The sequence below is a fragment of the Aethalodelphis obliquidens genome, unplaced genomic scaffold (assembly GCF_003676395.1).
Source record: "Aethalodelphis obliquidens isolate GAN/ISIS:26980383/991018 unplaced genomic scaffold, ASM367639v1 scaffold74, whole genome shotgun sequence".
Lineage (NCBI taxonomy): Eukaryota > Metazoa > Chordata > Mammalia > Artiodactyla > Delphinidae > Aethalodelphis > Aethalodelphis obliquidens.
In genome coordinates, this window is record NW_020838018.1 from 1186199 (window position 1) to 1199433 (window position 13235).

Sequence of the window (13235 nt, forward strand, 5' to 3'; positions counted from 1 at the left end):
TACAGAGTGAAGTAAGTCAGAAAGAGAGAGACAAATACCGTATGCTAACACATATATATGAAATTTAAAAAAAAAAAAAGTCATGAAAAACCTTGGGGTGAAACAGGAATAAAGACACAGACTTACTAGAGAATAGACTTGAGGCTATGGGGAGGGGGAAGGGTAAACGGTGACAAAGCGATAAAGAGGCATGGACATATATACACTACCAAACGTAAGGTAGATAGCTAGTGGGAAGCAGCCACATAGCACAGGGAGATCAGCTTGGTGCTTTGTGACCGCCTGGAGGGGTGGGATAGGGAGGGTTGGAGGGAGGGAGACGCAAGCGGGAAGAGATATGGGAATATATGTATATATATAACTGATTCATTTTGTTGTGAAGCTGAAACTAACATACCATTGTAAAGCAATTATACTCCAATAAAGATGTTAAAAAAAAAAAAAAAACCTACCTAAGGAGACAAAAGACCTGTATGCAGAAAACTATGACACTGATGAAAGAAATTAAAGATGATACAAACAGATGGAGAGATATGACATATTCTTGGATTGGAAGAATCAGTACTGTGAAAATGACTATACTACCCAAAGAAATCTACAGGTTCAATGCAATATCTATCAAACTACCAATGGCATTTTTCACAGAACTAGAACAAAAAATTTCACAATTTGTATGGAAACACAAAAGACCCTGAATAGTGAAAGCAATCTTAAGAAAGAAAAACAAAACTGGAGGAATCAGGCTCTCTGACTTCAGACTATACTACAAAACTACAGTAATCAAGACAGTATGGTACTGGCACAAAAACTGACGTATAGATCAATGGAACAGGATAGAAAGCCCAGAGATAAAGTCAGGCACATATGGTCACCTTATCTTTGATAAAGGAGGCAACAATATACAATGGAGAAAAGACAGCCTCTTCAATAAGTGGTGCTGGGAAAACTGGACAGCTACATATGAAAGAATGAAATTAGAACACTTCCTAACACCATACACAAAAATAAACTCAAAATGGATTAAAGACCTAAATGTAAGGTCAGACACTATAAAACTCTTAGAGGAAAACATAGGACGAACACTCTTTGACACAAATCACAGCAAGATCCTTTTTGACCCACCTCCTAGAGTAATGGAAATAAAAACAAAAATAAACAAATGGGACCTAATGAGACGTAAAAGCTTTTGCACAGCAAAGGGAACCATAAACAAGACAAGAAGACAACCCTCAGAATGGGAGAAAATATTTGCAAATGAAGCAAGTGACAAAGATTAATCTCCAAAATATACAAGCAGCTCATGCAGTTCAATATAAAAAAACAAACAACCCAATCCAAAAATGGGCAGAAGATCTAAATAGACATTTCTCCAAAGAAGATATACAGATTGCCAACAAAAACATGAAAGGATGCTCAACATCCCTAATCATTAGAGAAATGCAAGTCAAAATTACAATGAGGTATCCACCCTCACACCGGTCAGAATGGCCATCATCAAAAAATCTACAAACAATAAATGCTGGAGAGGATGTGGAGAAAAGGGAACCCTCTTGCACTTTTGGTGGGAATGTAAATTGATACAGCTACTATGGAGAATAGTATGGAGGTGCCTTAAAAACTAAAAATAGAACTACCATATGACCCAGCAACCCCACTACTGGGCATATACCCTGAGAAGACCATAATTCAAAAAGAGTCATATACCACAATGTTTACTACAGCACTGTTTACAATAGCCAGGACATGGAAGCAACCTAGGTGTCCATCAACAGATGAATGGATAAAGAAGATATGGCACATATATACAATGTAATATTACTGAGCCATACAAAGAAATGAAATTGAGTTATTTGTAGTGATGTGGATGGACCTAGAGTGTGTCATACAGAGTGAAGTAGGTCAGAAGGAGAAAAACAAATACCATCTAATACCATATGCTAACAGATATATATGGAATCTAAAAAAAAAAAAGGTTCTGATGAACCTAGGGACAGGACAGGAATAAAGACTTAGATGTAGAGAATGGACTTGAGGACACAGGGAGGGGGAAGGATAAGCTTGGATGAAGTGAGAGAGTAGAATTGACATATATACACTACCAAATATAAACTAGATAGCTAGTGGGAAGAAGCTACATAACACAGGGAGATCAACTTGATGCTTTGTGACCACCTAGAGGGGTGGGATACGGAGGGTGGGTTGGAGACACAAGAGGGAGGGGACATGGGGATATATGTATACATATAGCTGATTCACTTCGTTGTACAGCTGAAACTAACACAACATTGTAAAGCAATTATACTCCAATAAAGATGTTAAAAAAATTAAAAACAAATAGAGATTCAGACATAGAGAACAAATGTATGGATACCAAGGGGAAACAGTGGGCAGGGGGTGAGGAATTGGGAGATTGGGATTGACACATATACACTATTGATACTATGTATAAGATAGGCAACTAATGAGAACATACTGTATGGCACAGGGAACTCTACTTAATGCACTGTGGTGACTTTAATGGGAAGGAAATCCATAAAGAGGGAATATATGTATATGTATAGTTGATTCATTTTGCTGTACAGTAGAAACTAACACAACATTGTAAAGCAACTATACTCCAATAAGAATTAATTCAAAATAATTAACTCAAAATGGATTAAAAATAAACATAAGACATGAAACCATAAAACTCCTGGAAGAAAACACAGGGGAAAATCTCCTGGATATTGGTCTTGGTAATGAATTTTTGGATATGACACCAAAAACACAGGCAACAACAGCAGAAATAAGTAAGTGGGACTACATCAAAGTAAAGCTTCTGAACATTAAAGGAAACAAGCAACAAAATAAAAAGGCTATGTACAGAACAGTGAGAAAATATTTGCAAACTATATATCTGCTAAGGGGTTAATATCCAAACTATATAAGGGTTCCTACAGCTCAATAGTAATATAACAAATAATCCAATTTAAAAATGGGCAAAGGACCTAAATGGACACTTTTCCAAAGAAGACATACAAATGGCCAAAAAGTACACGAAAAGATGCTCAACATCACTAATCATCAGGGAAATGCAAATCAAAATCACACTGACATAGTACATCATACCTATTAGGATGACTATATTTAAAAAATAAAGTGTTGGTGAAGATGTGGAGAAAAGGGAACACTTGTACACTGTTGGTAGGAATGAAAATGGTGCAACTATACCTCACTAAAGTGGTTTTAAAAGAAAAAGAAATGTAGGCATTAACATCCTTTCTTTTTGGACTGCAGCTTCATGTTAACACTGTGTTACACTTATTTTCCTCTCTCTATATCTAGAAAGGAATTATTTCAATTGAAAGTATTAGATATACAAAGCAATGAGATTTATAATTCTCTTTATCAAAATAAGGAGAGTGTGTAAACCTCTAGAAACATGATCAGAGAGATTTTCCCACTCCAAGTCCAGCCTTGAGCCAAGTGCATCTCCAGGACCCTGATCACGGTCAGAGTGCCCACTTTTCCTCGGTACCTTAGTTGTTCTATTTAAACAGCCTCTGCTCTAGGACATTTTCTGGTGATCTAATAAACACATTCTCATAAAGAAGGCATCAGCTTTTAGATTTAGATGAAAAATATAGAAACCTAATTACATTATAAAGGAATTTGCAAATGTATGGTCCAAAGCCCCCTTCCTGCAAGCTTGGGGAAAGTCTGAACACATCTCTGTAGTTTGTTCCCTGCAAATGTGGTTTTAATCCAGAGCAGTGAATTCTGCACACTCATGTCTCAGGGCTACTCCTAATAACAGACTGTTCCCTCCCCACACCCATGCTGGAAACAGAATGTGTCATATCTCAGAATGCTTCATCATGATGCAATTTGCCTGTCAGGTCTCCATCCCAGCAGCAGCTGCAGCTGATTATGGCTCAGCTCCGGGCTGCGTTTTATTTATGATCCACCTCCTCCCTTTCAAAATCCATCAGTACACACTGATGGAAGTAAAACTAGAGACTCCTGGCAAGGCTGGAGCTTGGGAAATGAACTTTCCTCTCCTTCTTTTCCGGACAGCAATGTTCAGGAAAGCCATGCAGAGGGGCCAATGTGCAGTAAGAAGGCTGGAGAGGCCCCCTGTGTGTGTTTCTGCTTGTAAGCTGATGCTGAGAAACAATATTCTCTTAGACTTTCAGTGCTTTTCTTCCTTAAATTATTTTCCTCTTCTCCTGCTTGCCACCATGCTTGACCCCCAAATCTCAGTAGCATTTCAGGTCTAGCACTTACCTTCAACCATTTCTATTTCTGCTTGGGGGTGCTGGTTGGCAAATAGCATGTCCTTCGGAGTCAGATTGTCACTGCCTCCTTCTTAATATCCAACTCAGTCTCTTCTAACTGGTAAGTGTCATCCTCAGCCATTCATGCCCACCCCTCCCCATTTATTCTCAGGTCTGTCATCTTGGGGGTGTCATCCAAGACCACTCTCCCTCAGTGTGTCTGGACCACAGCTGGCCCGTGTTCAGCCTTTTTGGTTGCTTCTTGGACAAGTCATCACCTTGACTTCTCCACATGACATTTCCCTAAGATAACACTGTGTTCTTGATCTATCTCTTGAAATCCATATTCATTTTCAAGAGCTTTTGGGAAAGACATTATTAGCTTGGGAGTTCTCTGTGGCGGCTGAGAAAGCATTTCCCAGTGAAGGCTCTGTCTCAAGCACTCGGGCTCACATATGTTCGGAAGGCGTGTGCTGGGTGTGCACACATGGGTGGAAGGAGAGCCCAGCAGATCATTACTAAATTAAAGGAATATAGCGAGAGGAAAATTAAGAAGAAATGAGAGCACTCAGATGCCAGAGAGAAAAAGGGAAGAATAATTTGATGATGCTCTCCAGCTGCTGTGGGCTTGAACTTGAGAAGGCTCCAAGCCAGTTGACTAGAACTAAAGATCCTACTTTCTCCTAAACTGCTTATTAGAAGCAACTACATAATTTGTGGGCCCAGTGCAAAATGAGGGAGTGGGGCCTCTTGCTCCAAATTAATGAGAATTTCAAGATGGCGACAGCAGAGCATTCAGCCAGGTATGGCCCTTCTGTGTGCAGGGCCTATGCAACCACCGGGTGGCTCACCAGTGAGGTTGCCCTGCTGCTTATCTGCGCTTGGTGCTAAAATGGTCATCACCATTTTAGCCTGAGGAGGAAGGGTGTCCACCTGCCCTTTAAGCACCAGAGGCCTGTGGGAGGGAGTGGAGGGGACGCCTCCTACCTTCACCTCATCAGCATCTGCCTTGCAGAGCATCTTGAGGCTGTCCTGTTTAACCTGGCTCCTGGCCCAAAGAGCTCAATTTCCTGTACTCAGACCTGGAAGGAATCCTGACGAATCCTCACAGAGAGGCCTTCCAGCAGACCCTTGGACATCCCCCGCTCTGGGAATGGCATTCTAAGGAAATTGCTAGCACCTGGCCATTGTTAGCTCTCTGCTCGCGAGAACTCCTGTGGGCTGCCTGCTAGGCTGTGGCTGAGCTCTAAGCAGGTTCCCAAGCCAGGTGTTGCACTTGGTGACTGAAGCAGAGTCTGCTCTTCCTTCCTTCATGCTATTTCAGCTCTGTCGGGTGAGGAAGGGAAGCACACACCTCAAAGGGAAGGCTGGGCCTGCCATTTGCACCCGTTATTGACAGAGTGACAGCTGTGCAAGATGGCAGCAGGTATGCACAGATGTGCAGAGCAGAACAGGAGTGTGCTAGAAAACAGCTTCCACAGTGGTTTCTTTTACCTTAAATTTTACCTGGCGAAAAAAAAGTCCTTGAGAGCAGCTAATACATTTTATTGAAGTAATGAAACAAGGGGCTGCTTAGCACACAAGAGCAGAATCATATTTGAAAACTACAGTAATTTAAAACAGTGACATAGACTAAGGAATGGATAGATGAATAGAATAGGACATAAATTCCAGGAACAGATCCAAATATATACAAAGGAATTTAACATAGGAGAAGAAAAGCATTTTAAAAACTTTTTTTTTTTATTTAAGAAGGGGAATTGGGAAAATTTGCTAACCATTTGGAAAAAATATTGAAGACCTTATACCATATGGATAAACTGCAGATGAATGAAAGACTTATTTTTAATAAACATAAAAGTAATGAAAGAAAAGACAGATGAGTCTGCAGATATATTTCAGATGAAGGGGCACTCTAAACAGAACATGCAAGGCAGAGACAATGTAGTTAAAGAATAATGGTTCTGACTTCTCTCTTCCCACTCAAAACACAGTAAATGAGTAAATTAAATGTGTAGATTAAACACATATAAACCAGATAGGCAAATGTAAAAAATGAATGATATTTATCACTCTGTATGAAAAGCATACATACTCTAAACATATATAGATTAGAAAGCTGAACACCCAGACACTTTTGGAATTGGGCAAATAAATGAAACATTTCATAAGCAAAAATGCAGATTAGAACAATAAGTTATGTATTATATACGCAAAAGGGGCTAAGAGAGTTGATCTTAAATGTTCTCACTACAAAAAAGAAATAGTAATTGTGTGACATAATGCAAGTGTTAGCTAAGGCTACTGCTACCATGGTAATCATTGTGTAATATATGTGTACAAATCAACACTTTGTACACCTTAAACTTACACAATGTTATATGTCAATTATATCTCAATAAACTTGGGAAAAAAAGAAAAAAACACCAATGAGTTATCTTCCTCTTCTTAACCTGGCAAAGATATTATATGTTAGTAATATCTGGACAAACATCTATCAATAATAGAATAGATAAATAATGGAAGGATAAGTAAAAGTCCAAAAATAAGAGATTTGTTGAAAAAGCTTTGATACATCTGTAGTGGTGGAACCCCCAGAGGTCATTAAAAATGACATAGTACAGAAAGATGTTGAAGATATCAGATGACTTTAATTAAATTATCTTTGTGTATCCTGTGGCTGCCAAAGTGTTGCAGTCTCTGCTGTAGTGTTTAAAACTTGGGTGTTTCTATTCAGTGAATTAATCCCCTACCCCTAACATTACTGTGAGGTTGATCTCCGTAGGGTTGACCAGTTGTGCAATTCATCAAGACAAACAAGGAGGATCTGATTTTGGATTTAATATTGTCATTTCATATGCATTAAGAACCAAGAAGTGCCCAGCCCAGTGCTGTTCCTGTGGAGATGGCTAATATGGAGAGCAGGTTTTCCTCCTTCCCTCCCTCCCTTCCTCCTTTCTTCCTTCCTGCCTGCTCTGTTTTTCTGCCTTTCTTTTTTTTTTTTCTGCTTACCTTATGTCCTTCTCTGATCCCTTTTTTCTCTTTTATGTCCTCCATGTAATCAGCTTTACCCTGCACTCGACATGCACCACATCCAGAGTTACAGAGATGGATGGATACCAGCCAAGCCCCCAGGGCATCTCAGTATATGGGGGAAGCACATCTGAGCTAGAGAGAAGCCTTAGCACAAGGATATCTGAAGGTTTGTGTTGCCCAGGAGCCCTCACACATCACTTGTGTCCCCAGACATAGGTAGATTCACAGAGCAAGCCAAGCGTGCCAGCAAAGGGTGTGCACATGACAGAGTCCCACATGCCACACAGCCCATGTTATGTTTGGGTCATAGTGAGGAGTTTGGTGTAAATGGAACATTCAGTGTGAGCGGGAATCTGAAACGACTTGCCACCCTCCAGCTAAAAAGGGGAGAAATTTGTTTGGCGTTAAGCTAAGGACAGGCATCCCAGCAAAGCCCACCAGGCTCCGCAGACTCACCTGTGACCCCACAGGCTCTCAGACATTCTCTGGCCTTTGCTTAGTGACCTACAATGCCCTCGACCTTATGGCCTTCACGGCACACTGCTGGCCTGACGGGTTTGCTGGCATCTCTTCCCTCCCCGCCCTTTGGACTTGCTCTCACCCACGTTCAGAGGCTGTTTTGTTCACACGACACCACAGGATCTGTCTCAGACGCAGCATGAGGGTCATTAGAAAAAGGCTAGAATGGTCTCAAGCTGCAGCTACGGTGTTTTGTTACTCTAGCACTTCATTCATGCTGATGAAGTCCAAACCCTCAGCCTGGGATGGCAAGGGCCCCTGTCCCCGCACTGGCCAGGTCTCCAGGACCATTTCTTACCTCTTACATCTCCCCTCCACTCCTTGGGCCTGGCATGCCAAGCCCTAGGCTGCTTCCCCCTCCCACGCCCCCAGCAAAGCTTCCCCCTGACCATGCGGTGTTCCCATTGTCTGGGACACAACTGCTCCAGCTCCTTCATGGCCTTCCAAACTCTGCCTTAGAAGGTGGGGGCGGGATCAGCTCAGAGAAGGCCTTCAACAATCTTGCACCCTGGTATTCATCCTCAAAGTGTGGGCTGAACCTAATAACTTGCTTCTAATTAACAGAAGATGGAAAAGATGATGGGCCCTCACTTCTATGACTTGATTGCAAAGACTGTGACCCAGTCTTGCACATTTCGATGAAGCAAGCTGCCACGTTGCAGAGGCCCATGTGGCAAAGAATTAAGGTTCTTGGTCCAACAGCCTGCAAGGAACTGGATCCTGCCAACAACCATGTGACCTTGGAAGCAGCTCCTTCCCCAGGCGAGCATTAAGATGAACATGGCCCAGCTTGGCTGCAGCTGACAGGACATCCTGAAGCAGAAGATTCAGCTAAGATGCACCTGTGCTCCTGACAGTACAGAAACCATGAGGTAATGTGTGTTGTTTTAAACTTCTAAGTTTTGGGGTAGTTTGTTATTCAGCAATAGATAACCGATACAGAAGGCACCTGCTGTGGAAGCCCACCTCCTATCCCTGTCACCAGACGTCCTCTCAGTCAAGCTCAATGTCCCTCTTTGTCCTCCCAGAGCACTCTCTGTGTGCCTTTATCATCATATCCGATCCCAATTCTGTAATCATCTCTTTATAGAGCTCATCATGTAATGCTCCTTTGTGTCCCAAACTCCTAGCATGTTTCCTACTCATGAGTAAGGACCAACAGATGTTTCCTAAATGAGTGTGAAAAAGTTGGGCCTAAGGTGATGTGAGGTCACAGGAGACTTTTTAAATTAAAATTTTCATTTTGTGATAAACATTTATTCACACGTTGTTGTAAGAAATAACAGAAAGATCCTGTGTACCCTTTACTCAGTTTCTCCCAGTGGTAACATCTTGCAAAACTATAGTGGGATATTAGAACAGGAAATTGACCTTGATACACTCCACACTTATTCAGATCTCCCCAATACACATCATATGACCCATTTGTATGTGTATATCTGTGTGTATCTAGTACTATGCAATTTTATCCTAAGTAAGATCATGTATCTACTACCACAGTCAAAATAATAAACATCTCCATCTCCACAAAATCTCACATGTGGTCCTTTTATAACCACACCCACTTTCCTCCCACTACCATCCCTGACTCCTGGCACCACCAATCTGTCCTCTGTCCCTATAATTCTGTCCTTCAAGAATGCTATACAAATGGAATTACAGGGTCTGTAACTTTCTAGGACTGTCTTTTTCAGTCAGCATAATTCCCTTGCAATCCATGCAAGTTGTTTGAATTTTTATTACTGAGTGATGTTCCATTTACTACTTTATTTCTTTTTATTGCTGAGTGATGCTCTATGGTAAAGAGATACCAGTTTAACTATTCACCCACTGAAGGACATTTTGGTTCTTCCCATATTATGGCTATTACAAATAAAGCTGCTATGAAAAGAAAAAAAAATGTCATGAAGAACCTAGGGGTAAGACAGGAATAAAGACACAGACCTACTGGAGAACGGACTTGAGGATATGGGAAGGGGGAAGGGTGAGCTGTGACAAAGCGAGAGAGAGGCATGGACATATATACACTACAAAACGTAAGGTAGATAGCTAGTGGGAAGCAGCCGCATAGCACAGGGATATCAGCTCGGTGCTTTGTGACCGCCTGGAGGGGTGGGATAGGGAGGGTGGGAGGGAGGAAGATGCAAGAGGGAAGAGATATGGGAACATCTGTATATGTATAACTGATTCACTTTGTTATAAAGCAGAAACTAACACTCCATTGTAAAGCAATTATACCCCAATAAAGATGTTAAAAAAAAAAAAGAAAATCTGTTTATAGGTTTTTGTGAGAACATGTCTTCATTTCTATTAAATAAAGGTCTATGTATACAACTGCTGGATCATCTGATAAATGCAGGTTTAATTTTACAAGAAAATGCCAATCTGTTTTCCAGAGGGGCTGTCTCATTTTCCATTCTCACCAGAAACATCTGAGTGATTCAGCTTCTCTGCATCCTCAACATTTGGAATTGTCACTTTTTATTTTCACCATTGTGATAGGTACATGGCGATGTCCCACTGTGATTTCATTTTGCATTTCCTTGATGGCTAATGATGTTGGCCATCTCATTGGCCTATTTGCCATCCGTGTATCTTCGTCAGTAAAATGTCTATTCAGATCTCATGGCCATTGTCTAATTGGATAGCTTGTTCTTTTCACTGTGGGGTTTTGAGAGTTCTATATATTTTCTAGATTTAGTCCTTTGATAGATTTGTGTCTTCTCCCAATCTGTGTAAAGTTTATGTTAAGGTTGACTTTTTGGTCTGTGGATATCCAGTTGTTCCAGGCCATTGGTTGGACAGGCTGTCCTTCCTCAACTGAATCCTTCTGCACATTTGTCAACAATCATTTTGGCCTATACATCAGTCTGGATCCAAACAAGAGATAGAAACCAAGCAGTATGTTAAACGGGAGAAGTTTAATACAAGAATTATTAACTGTAATAAAATAATAAGTATAGGATATACAGAAATCTATATGGTATAGGGTTTCTCCTAAGGCTGAAGGAGAAACCCGAAGGAGAAACCCAAAGAAGGACAACATTGGGAGGAGTTCAGACTTCCTTGAAGAAGGTGTGGTTTGGCCACCAAACTGCAGAGGAGCTCATTGGGTTAGCCAGACTGGAGTTGCTGGGTAATTCAGGCAACCCACCCCACCCCCAGAGTGCTATGGACAGGGAGCAGGTAGTCAACACCAAGTGGGACAGGCTGGCATGGGGTCTGTAGGCTGGAGGAGGAGGACTTTAGGGCAGGCAGACTGCGCGTGCAGTGGGACAGCCACCTCTGCGTACCTCCTACAGACCCCAGGGGCTGCATGGACTCCAGGGGCTGTGTGGGCCTTGCAGAAGGAGCCCTGGAACACAGGTGGCTGCAGGCAAGCTGCCCACAGGCTCTCATGTCTGTGTGGAGAAGGCTGCCCTTTAAAGAATGGCCCAAATCAGTTCTTCAGACAGAAAAGCAATGACCGAGAAGGAATCCTGGGGCACCAGGAAGGAAGGAAAAACACTGGAGAGAGCAGAAATATGGGTAAGTACAATAGATTACCCTTCTCACCAGTTCATTAAGTCATATTTGACGACTGGAACAAAACTGATAATACGCCAACCCCAACACTCACTCCAGCCATGCTCACCACATCTCAGCTGCCACAGGGCTCCTGCTGCATTTGAAGGCAGAGGGGCTCTGAAGCCACCTGTGTCCCCATGTGTGGTAGGACACTGCATCTGCAGGACTTTGAGATTGGTGAGATGATTGAGGGTCTCTTTGGAGGCGGTCACCTTCTGGGGTGGCCCTGAGTGTGGGAACAGCAGGGTGACCATCGGAGAGGAGGCTGCCAAGGCCAGGCCTCCAGGGAGCGAGGGCCACTGGGGGCCAGACCCCCAAATCCGGGCCAGACCCCAGATCCTGGCTGTTGCAGGGGAAGGACACAACACTAGTCCCCAGGCGTGGGCCCACCTCCACCCCTCTGGCCACTAGGACAGGAAGATCAGAGCAGCAGATACTAGTGGGTGCTGCAGGGCCAGGAAACCTGAGGAATCCTCTCCCTGCCTCTTCCTTTAAGCCATTGAAGGCAGAAGTGGAGAGAGGGAATATCAGATTCAGGGCACTCGACCCCCAGTGCTCTCACCAGTATGGAAGGCCCAGCTCTAAGGGGCTCTTCCCCGCTTATACGTGAGTGGAGATTCTCCAGGAAGACCGTGCTCTTTGGAAATAGGGGTTGTGTGTCAAAAACCTTGCAACATGTACGTAATTAAAATAATACAATTACAAAACAACAAGGCAACAAAACAAACCAGGCATTTTTTAGGAACACATGGAAGGTCTCTAGGAGGAAAGTTATGAGCTGAAACAGGCTAGCCACACTCACCTGCTGACCTACTAAAAAACGGGTTTAATCTCTAGCAAAAATGCCAACTGGGGCTCCAATTAACCCCTTGTACTCTTTCTCTATGCCCTGTTAGACAAACAGTAAGAGGAGAAAGAATTGTGCAAGCACTGGCTAGGTTATATGCTGTGGCTAATTTTGTTTGTTTTTCAGAAAAGTATATGTTGGCAAAATAAGGATTTGGGAACTGCAATCTAAGAAGGAAATAACTGGTTCCGCCACTGCCAAGGTCTGCCCGGAGTGGGGCGTGGACCCTAGTGTGTGGGCCCGAAGGTGGGGCTGAGAGGCTCAGGAGGTCGTCTGGAACGCTGGCCTTGGGACATCCAAAGCACTTCAAAGTGGAGAGCCTTATCTGAAAACTCTCCGTGTTTCTCTTTCTGGGGGAGGGTCTTCTAAAAGGAGCAGGCCAGGGACTGGAGAATGCAACAAAAGTCTTTAAGGAGGAAGGCTGGAAAGAAAAACAAACAAAAAAACACTTCAGGGGCATAATTGTAAAAATGCACTTCCTCTTCACTTGCCCAGAAAACATTTCCTAAGCTCCTCTGGTTGCAGGCTCCGTGCAGGCCTGGGGACAAGGGCACAAGGTCAGCCCGAGGCTGCGGTGGGAGGGCACAGAGAAAGCACAGTCGGACAAGTGAACTTCGGGGATCTCAGAGCAGCCTCTAGGGCTGTGACCAAGATGCCCAGCTAGCTAGGGAGCACAGGAAAAGAGACCCGAACGTCCTGGGAGCAAAGAGGAGGCCGTGGGCGCCTCGAGGCTTTGGCAGCGCCAAGGAGGGGTTCCTCAGTGGAGATGGACCTGCTGGGGTGCCACCCATGGGCGGCGCTGACGCAGGGAGGCATGGCCAAGCACGGGGGTGTTCAGAGTGTGCACGTGGTGGCCACAGACAAGCTCAGAGGTGACGGGACATCAGCAGCACTCATGGAGTCCTCCCCAAATACTCCTGTTCAGCAAGTGGGTGACCTACATTTCCTTTGGCAGGAAGCTGCGTGAGGGTCTGAGGGAGGGGCGAGTGCAGGGCCCACAGGCTGTCGGG